This window comes from Numida meleagris, chromosome 1 (genome assembly GCF_002078875.1).
Source record: "Numida meleagris isolate 19003 breed g44 Domestic line chromosome 1, NumMel1.0, whole genome shotgun sequence".
NCBI classification, from domain to species: domain Eukaryota; kingdom Metazoa; phylum Chordata; class Aves; order Galliformes; family Numididae; genus Numida; species Numida meleagris.
In genome coordinates this window covers 128,997,293-129,011,953 of record NC_034409.1, presented here as the reverse complement: position 1 = coordinate 129,011,953, position 14,661 = coordinate 128,997,293, and the positions used below count along the sequence as shown (strand labels likewise).

Below are 14,661 nucleotides of genomic sequence, written 5' to 3'. Positions count from 1 at the left end.
CATTTGCTAGGAAACAATGTGAGTTGCAAGCTCACCATAATCTGTTTTTTGAAGTTCTTGTTTAGTGCCTTAGGCTGAGTGTTGTGATAATGGTTTTTCCCAGATTTATGGGACAGTGAGGTTTAAATTAAAAAAGGACATGCAGTCTGCCCTCAGACTCCCAACACGCTACCAAACTATAACCTTGTCTTTAAAATGGGAATGTAGTCATGATATCTCTGTTGACCTTACATCTGTTAGAAAGAAATATTCAGCAATTTATCAATCTCTTTCAGGACCAGTGTTGCCAAAGAGAAAGTTCTCAATGTCCCCTCAGCTTGTAGGCTATTTCTCAACATAGGAGCAGATTTTTACGTTTTTTTTTCCATTTTAGTTTTGGGGAAATCAGTTCAAGTAGATTACAATAGTGGTCTTCTTCTGGCATGTCCTAACATCTGCCTCTAAATTATAAAAACGTGGAATAGTTTGGGTTGGAAGGAACCTCAAAGACCATATAGTTCCAACCCCCTGCCATGGGCAGAGACATTTTCCACTAGACTAGTTTGCCCCAAACCCCATCTAACCCAGTCTTGAAAGCTTTCGGGGATGGGGCATATGCATAACTGTTCTGGGCAGCCTCACCACTCTCACAATGAGGAATTTCTTCTTAACATCTAATCTATACCCTTCCCTCTTTTAGTTTAAAACCATTACTCCTTGTTCTATTGCTACACTCCTGATAAAGATGTCATCTCCACCACTGAAACCTGCATGAAGCTATTGCTCATGCAGGATAGGGTGTGTTTATTTCAAGCCGTTCTAGTTAAAGCAGGATCGCTGCTTGTATGAATGCATTTTAGTTTAGGACTGATTTAGACTAGTATCAGAGTGTGAAAGTCAGCTTAAACTTGCTCCTATATTTTATCAATATATACTGTTCTTAAAGTGAAGTAGGGCTGTTCATTTTTATCACTTATCCATCATTTCCAAGCAACTCACTTGAACTGCCTATGGGGTTGCTATGTTCTATAGTGCTGGGAAGAATTCTTTGCTGGAGATTTTTCCACATCTTCATGACAGTGAGAAGACAACATAAGACAAGGCAGGCTGTTCTTGTGCTACTTCAGTAATGAGGGTATTTTGCCTCGTAGGAGGTTTGCTATTGTTATGAACAGTCATGTTTAATGAATGGTGTCAGAATCTGTAGATAGTTAAGAGTTTTGTATCTGCTAGAAAGCCAAGGATAGTTTGGAGAATAACATGCACTACATTTATGAAGTAAAGCCTCCATAGAGAGTCTGAACCAGCAAAGTGTGTATATAGCAGGTTCCTGTTTCTTGTTGCAGTTTGTTCACAGTTGTTGCATTCTTGCCTGTAAACAGGCCTTGAGCCATCTGTGATAGCAGGCATCTCCCTCTGTACTTTCTTGGTAAGGTAAGAGTGCTCACACTTTGGGCAGGTCCTCCTTACACAGGTGACGAAGATGATTTAAGAGTCAGTTCTTAGCAGCTTGATTTAGAATCAGATCAGAAATCTAAAGCTCCTTTCTTAGAATCCAGGAGTTGCTGTCATTTGCCTGAAGAGAAGCAAGCACAGCCATATGTGGCTGCTGCATTCCAAGGCAAAGGATGAAAAATACTTTCAAAACCCCCACTGCAACTGATTATTCTTGTTCTCCCCATTACATTTATCATCATAATGTGCTGCCTTTACCCTTTCTTCCAACTAATAATCCATACTCACTGACAGAAGTTAAAGGTGATTGTTGAAAGAAATAGGTTAAAAGTGGCAGCCAGTAAGGTCCATACTGATGTAATAAAAGCAATTACACTGAAGAGTTCAGAAGTACTGAAATGGCAGCTGAAACAGTTCCAGTCTCTGGGGCTGAGTAGGAAGTTCAAATGCCCTGTTTTTGTTTTCATTTTGGATGGAGTTTTTCAGAGGAGTGAATTATAAATGGCTACTACTGTGAGGGCAATTAGAATTAACTGGTCAAATAAACTGGAAGTAATGACATGAGTATAAAGCTGACAAATTTTGTTACTGAATGGTCAGGCAGGAGATGAACAGTGGTTTACTGTATCTATGGAAATAAAAGCAAAAGAAAAGCTGAATTGAAGCAACAAATCTTACTGAGGCTTGTAGGTTCAAATGAGCTGTGCTTCCAGACTGAATGGAAATCAGCTGGGAAGTGCAAATGGTTTTATGTTTCATGCATGTTGTTTGGTGCAAAATAGTCACTGATTTAGGGCCAAATTTAAAAGGTCTGTGAGTTAGGAAACTAGAGAAGCACCAATGTAAATGATTGAAAATGTCAACAGATTTCCAGTTCCTAATGTTTCATTGACACTTAGGAAAGACATAGCTTCTGAAAATTTTCGGAGGAATCCACGTTCATTTTTCAAGATCAAATGAATAGCAATAGAGAGATGTTAGATCAGGATTACTTTTGTGATCACACTGAAGTCAGTGTGATCCTACACTCATATAATAGCATATCTCAAAGCTGTAGAAAAAGCTATGAATATGATAACTGTAGAAAAGCCTATGAATATGATAATGGTGTTGCAAAAGAGCACCAGACTATGATTTCCTTATCGTATCATGTATAGTATTCACAGTGCCTGGAACAGAAGAGAGAATCCATAAGATAGCGTGTCTTGACTCAGATGCTGATCAGATATCTATACATAAGTGAAGCTACACAACTTGATCCTGCAAAGACAATTCCAAATCCAGCTTGTAAGCCGGTCTAGCAATCAGAAGGACTAACATGATGGAAATAGCGTTACAAAAACATGGAAGGAAAATACAGCACTCACCCGGATTGGAAGATTTTAGGCTCACAGGGGAAGGCTCCCACCAAGGAGGGATCTCCAGGAAGAGATCCTTCCTCAGGGGCAGTCAGCCCTTAAATGAGGCCTAAGAGGGGTGGAGCCTGGCTCCACCCCTTCTGGTTGCACAGGTGAATTCCCTTCACCTGTGCTCCCAGGGCTGACTAGGTCTTTCCTCCAAGTGCTCAATCAGTGGTTCAGGCCATGACTCAGCAGTTCCCATACAGCCTGGCATTGCCCCAGCATGAGTTCTTTCCTTTCACATACTTCTGCTTTTCCAGACAAAAGAGGTTTTCAGCAGTGAAATTACCAACTGGTGGAAAAGATTATTATAAGTGAATCCAGTAGACTATCCAAAAATTAGCATCTTAGCACTCCCCTCTACTTCTCGGTTTTGGCAAGCTCCAGTGATTTGTGTTTCAGACTGTGGAACGTCTAGTTTCAAACATTACCAGTTGCTGTATGAAAGAACATCAGCTGTTTGTATGCAAGGGAGAAGAGGATACTGTCAGAATTTGCTTATGTCATAGTTTGGTTTCAAGTGCTGCTCATATGAGCTTTAGCTCCTTAATTTACCTGGTACGTTTTCCACGTCTTCTCATCTTGCAATTTTGGCACAGGCTTAAATGCAATATCTATATATATATTTTCTTATGATTCTAGTCCCTGTTGGTATTTCTACCCAATTAGTCACTCAGAAGATAACTGTTAGGTAGAATGAGAGAAGATTCTCAAATTTCCTTCTAGTGAGAAGAGAAGCGCAGGCACCTTGGAGGCACAGTGCCTCATCAGAGGTGTGACTGGCATCATAACTGTGACAGGTTAGGTAGAAATGAATTTGTACATACTCCTCAAGGATTATTACTAGATGAGTTTTACTGTATAAAATGCCACATATAACAACAATGTTCTCTGGAAAACTCAGTTTTGTTTCACTCCCAGTAGAAATATTCATGCATAACCTTCTATAAAGACATGTAGCAAAACGGAAAACTGAAGTTATTTATTTTTCCTGATGCACATAGTTACAATATGATACTGGCAAGTTTTCTATACAAAAAAATGCAAGCATTAAAAGCCAGGCAATGTTGCTTTGGTGATATTGTCATGTAATGCCTGACTGTTGTGGTTTAACCCTGCAGGTGGCTGAGCACCACACAGTTGTTTGCTCATTCTCTTCCTCCAAGTGGGATGGGGGAGAGAATTGGGAAAAAAAGTAGAACTTGTGGGTTGAGATAAAGAATATTTACGAAGATAGAGAAAGGAGTAATACACACACACATATATATATATTCATAAATGATGCACAAACGATTGCTCACCACCCCCTGACTGATGCCCAGCTGCCCCCCTAGCAGCAGAAGAGAGTGATGAACTCCTTTTGCATGATGTCGTATGGTATGGAATATCCCTTTGGCCTGTTTAAGTCAGCTGTCCTAATTCTGTCTCATCCCAGCTCCTTGGGTCCTTCGCTGAGAATGGCCTTGGCTCTGTACAACACTGCCCAGCAGCACCTATAAGCATTGGTGTGTTATCAACATTATTTTTCTCCTAGAACCAAAACACAGCATCATACCAGACACTCTGAAGAACACAGTTACGTCCCAGCTGAAACTAAGGCACCACCCCTGCAGAGATGTAGTGATTCTGACAAAAAGCAAGCTTTTCCTGTAATAGTATTAGTTTGCAGGGAGCTGGTAAAAGCCTTTTTCTACTGATAGGTGGATCAACCAGTCATCTGTATGGCTTTTAGGACTGCTGAGAATACTTTTGGTAGTTTGTTTGGTTTTTTTTAGCCCAGTCATATTCTTTTTTCCTCAATTTACACTAGACATGAAGTGTGAAAACTCAGGGTATTCCTACGGAACAGAGACCAGTGCAAAGAAACTCAGGATTGTGTCAATATTTGTTTGTACTTCAGGGTGCCACAGTGAAATATCTAGTCCTCTCTTGAACTATGTCCCTCGACTCTATGACTTCAAGAAGAATAGTTGCATTGAACTAAAATTAGATCTATGCTTAAACATGTACAGAATTGAAACTTAATGCTAATGTTCTATACAAGTAAATGCATCCAGTGAAATACTCACTCTTTTCAAATGGATTCAGTCATCTCAGTAGGAGTATCTTCACCTTTATCTTAGGCAGTCCATTTTTAGAATTACTTTATCTAGCAATAGATTTTCATAATATGCTCATTGCTGGAGAATATGTGCTGATTAGAAATCTGTAATACTGCTTCTGGACTCTCTTCTAATATAGTCTGTAAATTTCACTGAACAACTCTACCCTGAGACTTTTAAATAGCAGTCAGACAGTTTTGGCAACGTCATTTGTTCATAAAAGATGGGGGGCTAAGATGCAGAATTCAAATGGTGATATTAAAGTTCAAAAACTGTGTATGTTCATTCACACAGAGGAAGAAGTTGTGACAGGATTACCTCTAAGTTCCTGTATGTACCCAGTGCAACAGCAGCAGTGTTCTGATTATAAAATTTGCTATTTCTTTTGTCATTCAAATTCCTGTTTAGTTCTGATTTTTTTTTTTTTTTGTAGTCTGGAGAGATGCTTCTGCCCTTCTCCCAGTATTCAACTGAATTAAAGTTGATGTTTAGTCTAATTTTTAGGATCTTTCTTAAGTGCATGAATGTATATTTGTTGTCTCTAGAGATCTCTTCCAACAAACATTTAGAAAGTTTTTATGTAGTAAAAGGTAGTCTTTTAGTATCTGCAGGGACCTGGTGTTTCCATAGCATCATATTTGTTCCACCAGGTTCTGTTGAACTGCTTGTACAAAGATAGGTAAGTCACATTCACCCATTCACCTCACTGTAATGATAGTATCCTGTCATCCTCTCTTGCACCTTTGTAAAACATGCTTTTGGGAGCAAGGTCTTTTCTGCTGTATATATTTAAGGACAAATGAATGTCTGACTCTAATATTTCCCTAAACTTTGCGATGAGATTAGCACAACTTCAGCATAAGAATGGCAAGTAGATGTGTATACATAATTATCTTTTTTCAGTCCTGGATATTGTGTACCAATGTGGACAAATTCAAGACTTTTATTATACTCTTTAGTTTAAGGGTGTATGTGTACCTTATGGGTCCACTGCCATTATTTTCAATTGCAAAGCTATAGTAATCTGTTGTATTCAAGTTTGACAGATTTTCCCACTTTTTCCCACTGTCAAATATGCATGCTCTTAAATTAGCAAATTTACTGTGCTAAATTTATTTTGAAACTAACTCAAAACTTTCCAAGGCTCTTTTGAAAGGAGAGAAGTTGTGTTATTTAATGAAGCTGTGTTTTGCTTTCCTTGTTTTCTGGAAACATTTAAGCAGGAGTTCTCTAGTCCAACCTTTTGCTGAAAGTAGGGTCAGCTATAGGAGCAGACCATGTTGCTCAAGGCTTTCCAGTCACCTCCAAGGATGGAGATGGAACAACTTGTCTGGGCAGTTTACTTCATGGATTAACTGACCTCATTGCTCCTTATATCTGGTTGGAAACTCTTCTCTTTCAACTTATGCCTATTGTCTCTCATCCTCCTACTACACACTGCTGAAAGGAATATGGATGGATCTGTAATGCTGATAATTTCTCATAGACCCTGTGTTAGGGTGCTGTTAGGTTCCACTGAATACATCTTTTCTCCAGGCTGAATAAGCCCTGTTCTTCTCAGCCTTTTCTCAGAAGTCAAGTGCTTCAGACTCCCAACAGTCTTGGTGGCCTGCTGTTAAACTATGATTCTTTTGTTTGGGGACCCCAAGCTGAACACAGTGTTCTAGATGCAGTCTAATAAATGCAAACTGAAGGAAGATAATTACTTTCCTCAGTGTATTGTCTGTGCTTCTGCTAGAACAGTCCAGGATGTTGTTGGCCTTCTATACCATTAGTCTACTGTTGGCTTGTGTTCAACTTGTTGTCTACCAAGAATCCCAAGTCCTTTCCCAGATTTGTTCCTTGATCAGTCAGTCCCCAGCCTGCATCATTGCCAAGAGCTTTTCCTTGCCAGGTGCAGGACTCAGCATTTATTTTTGCTGAATTTTGTGAGGTTCCTGCTGGCCTATTCTTCCAGTTTCTCCAGCTCCCTCTGGATAACAGTCCTTCTCTTGGAAATATCAAATGTCCCTCTTAGTTTGATTACATCTGGAAATTGGATGAGAATGAACCTTGACCCCTCTCCAAGATCCTTGATAAAGATGTTAAAGAGGTCCTAGGATAGACTCCTGTGGTATTCTTGTTGTTGCTCATCTCCAGGTAGATTATGTCCCATCAACTCTCACCTTCTGAGCCTAATCATCCCGCTGACTTTTTGCTAATGTAATTGCCCACTCAATCAGATCATAACATTTAACTTGGATACAAGAATATTGTGGAAGACAATGGTGAAATCTTTGCTAAAATCAAGGTGATTAATATTCAGTGCTCATCCCTCACCTAGACGTCCCATCATTTAATAGTAGAAGGAAAGCAAGTTTGTTAGGCATGATGTATCTGTGGTAAATCCATGCTCACTGTTCCCAGTCACCTTCTCCTTCTTGTACCCAGAAGTGTAATATGCTCCAAGAGGACTTGCTCTATGATTTTCCCAAGAACCAAAGTAAGCATGATGGGCCTATAGTTTTCTGAAGTGGCCTTCCAGCCTTTTTTGAAAACGAATAACAATATTTGCCTTTTCCAAATCGTCACACCTGCCCCTGTATTTCTAATAAGTTGAACACTGGGATTGTCAAACAAATGAAAGAATAAATTATTCTGCTTCCAGCAACTAGTACACAAGTCTCCATCTGGGCCTTTTGTGTATCTGTAGAACTAATACTAAAATGGAAGTTTGCCAGAACAACAAGGATCTAATACTTTCATTTTGTTCAGTAGTAGTCTGAGGAGAGAGGTTCAAAGCTTCTGTTCCTTCTCTTTTTTTTCTCTGTCAAAACCATTTATAGCTTCTTCTTAACTCAAGACTGTGCTTTGTCGTGCTGTTTTGATGTAGGCCTCTGATGTAAGCAAATTCTTCCTTTGATTATGCAAACAAAATATGTTTGGTTGAAGTATAGCAGGAAGAGAAATATGGGGCCAAAGAAATGAGAATGTCTGCATAGATATGCATGTCTGGCATTGTACTTTGTCAGAGACTCATAGGTCCCACAAGCAAATGCTAGGACTTAAGCTTCTTCATGGCTGACCTGTACTATGTATGCCTTGTTATGATAAGACTGGGTGGGGAGTAAAGATAATTGTAGATCACACCTTCACCAACTGTCTTTTTTTCTTCTTTAAGAACAGTGTTGAACTTCAGTTTAAGAATACTTCATATCTACATACTGATACCAAATTATTGCAACAGTGTAAAAGCTTTAAAGATTTGCTAGCTCTTATAAATTCCATACAAAATATTGAGGTATGGAGATGAGAGACTCACTGTAAGAGTAAGACAAGAACTTAGCTATGTTATTAGACACAAAGGAGTCCATAATGCAAATCATCAAAAACTTCATAACATGATGATCTGACATGAGAATCCATCAATTGTGCATGTAATTGTATAGAAAACCAGCCTTCATTAGTTACGACTATACATGGAGCCCTTTGTTGGAAATAAGCTTCATGGGGTGAAAATTTTCTTTAGTAAAAGTCTGGATAGTCTTTCAATACCAGTCATCACCCTTTAAATTAATAATATACAAACATTCTTGGGAATTATTTGCCCCCAAAGAGGCTTTGGAAAAGCAAAAATCTCCAATTTTTTAGTGTACTCACTGAGAGATTAGTGACAGTAGTATCTCTTTTGAAAAGCATTTGATTTTTTCCCACCTCCTCTTAGTCATAGAAGTTAATATAACCAATTAGAGAGAAAAACTAATGTGATGCAGATGATTACACCCCACAGATAGTCAGGAATTATTATCCTCTTGATTAAAGCTTCCAGTGTCTTTTCTTTGGTGCAGAGGCAGACTTGAAGTCAATATTTTAGGAAGACCAGATGTAGAAATCTTAGTATTTGGCAAACATCTTCAAATAAGAAAAGCAATTGAAATAAAGATGTTCTTAGAGGGGGAAAAAAGTTAAACTAACTGAATAAATAAGATTACAGTAGCACATGAAAAATGGTAGGTAAAGGTTGCTCCGCAGTTGTTTTGTTCGTCAGTAATTCTGAAAGCAAGTCTCCAGGGATAATTCATAAGTCTAGGTGTTACCACTTATTTGAATTCACAGATACAGACTTGGTAAAATATACAAAAGACCAGTCTGAATTCCATAATATATGATTAGTTTAAGAATTGTCCCAGGAAATAAGAACCTTAGAAAACAACATTTTTCTTTGTTCAACATCAAAGATTAATGATTAAGATTATAGAGGAGTGTTATAAAATGTATTTTATTCTCTCTCAACTTAGCTCATGTCAGTTTTAGAAGCTTCATGGAGTCACTGTGACACTTGACATCATGAAAGGCATCTGAAACATCATAGTTTTCACTAGAGCCAGAAGATGAAAAGGTTTTATAATTTAGTAATTGGTTTTCAAACTGGCCTAGAAACTTTAGTTTCCTTTCCAGAAAGGGAAAGTTGAATATTAGAGAGAACTTTGTAATTCAAACTGCATTGAAATTCTGAAAGAAACTCTCTGGGGAGGTAGCGGGGTATTTATGACCAGTGATTTTGAAGACTAGACCAGAATCTGAATGCATTAAAGTGGGTGTGCTTGATCAAAATGTCTGGAAGAGGAACTGGTTAGCATCTTGAGGTCCTTTTTGTAAGATTATACATTTCCCATTCTTCACTTGTTCCATACATGTATTTGTAACAACCAAACACAGCAATGTTTATCCTTTGAAGCACTAGTATAGTATGTTCTCTGAAGCAGTAGCAGAGTCTGATCAGTACTAAGTCCCCACGACTGCTGTTCCAGAGATCCAAGCTGGGATGGGTAATTGGAGGCTTCCCAGCTTCTTGCTTCAGTGGACTGACACAGATTCAGAGAATATGAAAGAAGAGTTTTGTCTTCATCCAGTCAGATCTGCTGTTCTGGAGTAGACTGTTCCATTCTCAGGTAAAACAAAGAAGGATCCAGACTGAGAAATCCCTCTGCAAATGCTGTTGTGAATGCATTCTGGACTGATTTTAGGACATGCAGTAAGTTGGGAGATCTGTAAGAATCAGTGATTAACATGATGTATTACATGGTATTATTTCTGTTCTACCTTTGCACCTGATTTTCTGCATGCGATGAGGGAGATGTTGATAGGAGTAAGCGAATTAAAAAAAAAAAAAAAACATTAATGACAGCCAAGACTTCCTTTTGTTTCTAGAGAATCACCTACCAACTACCACATCATGAAGACTAATGGAAGGATCTAAAATTGAGAGAGATAGATAGTGAATGACATAATGACTGAGCTTTCTGGGATTGTACATTAATCTAGGTCCATATTCTGCAAATAACTCTTTCTCACTGTCATCACTTATGTTTTTGTTGAAAACAGCTTCAATAAAAGAACAAGGGCTGAACTGCAATAACAAAGACAAACCATGAAAGACTTATCTAGTTCATGGCACCATGAACTGATAAGTTTTATGGAAAACACTAGTTTATATTTCTGTAGCTAATATTAGAAAATGTGAGAATATTCAATGTTCTGATAAAGATCACATTTTTTTTTTAATTGTAACTTTCACCGTTTCCAAAATGCAGGTAATGTACAAGGTATTCCATAATGTCTTTCTCATTTTTCTGCAGACCAGTCTGAAATATTGGCTGCAGCCATTCCTTTTGACCCCAAAAGCTCAGGAATTCATCTACCAGCTATAATGAAATCTTTTTAGAAGAGTCTTTAGTTATAAAGTATCTGGGGTTATTAAAAACTACCAACTCTTGGAACTAGTCACATAAAAAGCTGCCTTCAAAGTTAGATACATGACAACTAGTTCTTAGTGTGTTGAAGATGTACTTGGTATTTTTTCACTTTATTTCTCTTGAAATACTAACCTGCTCTTTTATTTTGCTAGTGGAGCAGAAAGAAACTATTTGCATGTAATTATCTGAATCTACAAAACCAAACCACAATGACTACGCTGGGTAAACATTTGCGAGGCAAAGAATCATGAAAGTGAGAGGAAAAGACTGACTTCTGTTGTAACAAGCAGAGTTAAAGTGCCCCAAATGCCCTCCAAATGCATTGCTTATTTATGTAGACACTTCTCATGCAGATTTCAAATTTGGTAAAAGCTGAAATTTCCATCTGCAGTATGGTAATTCTTTGTCCTATCTGAGCTAAAAAATTAAACTATTTTTGGAGTTTTCCCTTACAACTTATAAGCTTTGTTAGGGGACTGTTTTAAAACACTTTTGGTCTCTGAACTGTGTACTCACTAATACTTTCTATGCAGTCCAGAAAACCTGAGAAAGATTGTTTAAATCTTATGGGAGACTGGAAACACAAGTAAAAGTCATGGAAATAGTCTGCATTATGAGAGAAGTGTTTGAAAATTAGTTTGAAGTGAGGACATGTTTTTGTCTGTATTTTCTAAAGTGAGCAGTAGAAAAGTGCCTCAGCTTCTTGTAGACAATATAAAATCCATTGATGTGGAAAGCAGCAAAGGCAGAAAATTGAATGTGTCATACATTGTAACAGAGCGAAGTTCAAACAGCCTGTTTGGATAATAGACTGCCATAAATATATCTATGACACAGAAAGCATGCCAGGTGAAATTGTAACAGATTTTTGTAGTCTGAGGAATACACATTCCAGATTGTTTCTGGTCTAATGCTTTCTATTCCAGGAAGATTTAGACGGTGAATTAAAAATATATTTGTAGTTCCTTCACAACTTTGTAGAATACTTAGCATGGGATACTTGCTCTTTTTACACCCTACTGGTATCCTTTCTGTCTTTCTGCTCTTTTTTTCCTGTCCTTATTTTTAACTAGCTCGCTCCCTTTTTTTGTTGTTGCTGTTTTTTGTTTTTTAATCTTAAATACTTTGAATAGACAAATTGCAGAAGAGTCCTTGCATGGATGAATTAGAGCTATACCTGTTTGTCTAAATATCATAACATTCAGACCTGAACCTTTAAGTTCATTTTCATTCAAATTGTTCATATTTTGTGTGCATATGAACAAAGATTATCTTCCAAAATCAAATGAAGATTGTTACCGACTTCATCAGCAATCTCTACTATCACAAGTGAGCCTTTTTGTACCAATGAGAATGAAAATACATATATTGGTACATGTCCGTATAGTCTCTAATCTCAACAAATCTTGTTCATATCTTTGCTCTTTCAGTATCATATTTAAAATGTGGGGTCCAGAGTCTCTGCAAAGGCACAGGTAGAGTAATATCCCATTTTTCTTTTTACAAATTAACCGTGGTTGTGTCAGTCCCTTTAGGCATCTTAGATGCCTGTCTGATGCTTGCTCACCATAACCCAACATTCTTGTCAGACACTGTTTCCTGGGATAATGTACAGCCTCAGCATAAGATGCCTTATGATGTGTGAATGTAGGACTTTGCATTTGGTTGTGTGGAATTGTGTTTGAATGGTCATACTCCTTGGTATGTCATTCTTGCAATAATTACCAGTTTTAACTGTAATCTCAAAATGTAAAAGATAGGTTACTGTAAATGGAAATGTTAGACTACTTTCATTCACATGGTTTGATGGGAGACTATAAGAGGTTGCTTTTGCAATTTTTAATCAGCTAAATCAAGTGATTGCTTTTATTTCATTAAAGTAATCTGAGATGGCAAATTGTGCACTCTTAATTGGCTATATTACGTATTTTCTGCCACAGTGACTTTCATACTCAGTATTCTCCAGAGGCTCAGATGGGGTAGCAACAATTAAATATGTCACATGGAGCCTCCTGAAAGATGTATTTGTGATTTCTAACGGTAAGAGTTGTTAGAAGTAAATAACACAGCAATCATGAGTATTTTATTTTCATCCTTTATGTCTAAAGTGACAGCTGTTAAATTAGTTGCTGGGTCTTTTAAGCAATGTGCTTTTTTAATTTAAATTTAATTTGCCTCTTTACTACAATAATTGATTTCATGTAGCACAGATATTAGTGCTAAGATTTATTAGATTCCTAGATTAATTGTATCTGTGAGAAGCACAGGTTCTGTCTGCAGATTGCCACACTTGCAGATGCAGTGATACGTCATCTTCAAAAAAAATTTTATTAGCTTATCCTTTCAACAACACGTTAACTGGAGAATTAGTGTATGAGAACACAATCAATGCACAATGTTAACCATTTGAGATACACTTTTTTTTTTGCCAGTGAAATTTTTAATTTTTGTTTGCATTGTTAGAAAACGTTGGAATATGTTTGATTTTCTGTTGATTTATCAGATAGAAGATCCATTGATTGTTTAGTTTATTCACATACGTATGTCACTCTTAAAGTAATGCCTCCTATTTATTACCATGGAAACTACAACAGATACAAAGAGCACAATAGCACTGTTTGATAGGGCAAATTCTCAGCTCCAAAACACTATCATCACCACCATTAGATAGGAATTTTCACCAGCCATGAATAAGAGCCTGCATGATGTGCTTGTAAACATCTGCACCAGTGGAGGTGACCCACTGTCACTGTTGCCTGTGCTGAAATACACCACCCACCACTTCATGTGCTCACATCCTCTGTTCTCAATAAATATTCAGCAAGTGTCAGTGAATGTCAGTGGGTGCATGGTTTTCTGCATGGAGGAATTCAGTGACACACCTTTGGTTCATCTGCACTTCCTTGTCCAACAGTATTTCATCAGACTGCCTCTCTGCTGCCATCTGTTGCACATCATCAAAATGTAACGGAATATTATTGGAAAGTTTCAACCTCTGTTGCCATACCACCAACATCCACCTCTGACATCATGGGCCAATACGATATAATAGAAGGCATTACTTTCAGAGCAGCCCTCATTCTTTACTGTATACACAATATAATGTATATCCAAGGAAAGCAGAAATTGGATCTCTAAATACTGCCAGCGGATATATTTATATTAAGTTGACTGCTTTTTAAAGATTTATTGCTTGACTACTGTCTTTGCAGTTAGGTAGATATACTTTGAATCACCACTCAAAACACACAAAAGAGTCTAGTCCTCTTTCAAAGAATATTTTTAACCCATGCCAATGAAAACTTCAGGCAGAATAATGAAAATCATCACAAACTCTGGGACTGAGTTTCAGTGAGTTAAAAACACACCAAGAAATAATTATGTTATACCTGAATTTAATTGAGATTGTGCATATGGCTTACCTGGCTTGGAACTATTATGGGGATAAAGCACTGGGCAGGAGTCCTAGGGAAAGTCTACCCAGAGGTAGCTCACCGCAGCGTGTCCGCTGCGAGAAAGTGTTGCCCCTTGCATCATGCAGGACTTAGCTGATGACTGCCTTGTGCAGGAATACTGCTTTGCTTGTGCTGCCCTTGAAATGGTGTCCGTTGACTGATGCTGTGTTGCAGGGGATCTGCATACCTGCTCCAAGTCGTGGAGGTACTCCAAAGTATAGCTGTGGCTAGAGCTACCTTTCTCACCTAGTGCTGCAGAAGGGGCTCCTTGAATTAAGCAGTGACAAATTAAAAGAAGTTACTGAAGTGAATAGCGATTCATTTAACTTTGAATATCAGCCCACCACACTTTGACAACTTTGTCACAAATGATTTGGTGATAATGATTTCTGTTCGTGTAACACCTGTCATCCAGAAGCATCCCAGTGTGCTCTATCACCTAATTTACTGATTAATCAGAAATGGCTTCATTCACTACTAAAACGTTACTTTGGAGGAAACTGTGTGCTGCAGCTCAAAATCTACTTGCCAAAGA

The 14,661-nt window shown here is 37.9% G+C and overlaps 1 protein-coding gene and 1 long non-coding RNA gene across 3 annotated transcripts in view; both read left to right on the top strand.

The window, feature by feature from the left end:
• Positions 1-14,661, top strand: part of GABRG3 (gamma-aminobutyric acid type A receptor gamma3 subunit) — a 303,044-nt gene that overhangs the window by 75,903 nt on the left and 212,480 nt on the right. The window lies entirely within an intron of this gene.
• LOC110406171 overlaps positions 1-14,661 on the top strand; it is a 44,764-nt gene that overhangs the window by 28,392 nt on the left and 1,711 nt on the right. Inside the window, exons 2-3 of the long non-coding RNA XR_002443310.1 lie at positions 12,102-12,146; positions 12,612-12,711. This is a non-coding gene — a long non-coding RNA (uncharacterized LOC110406171). The remainder of the gene's footprint in view (positions 1-12,101; positions 12,147-12,611; positions 12,712-14,661) is intronic.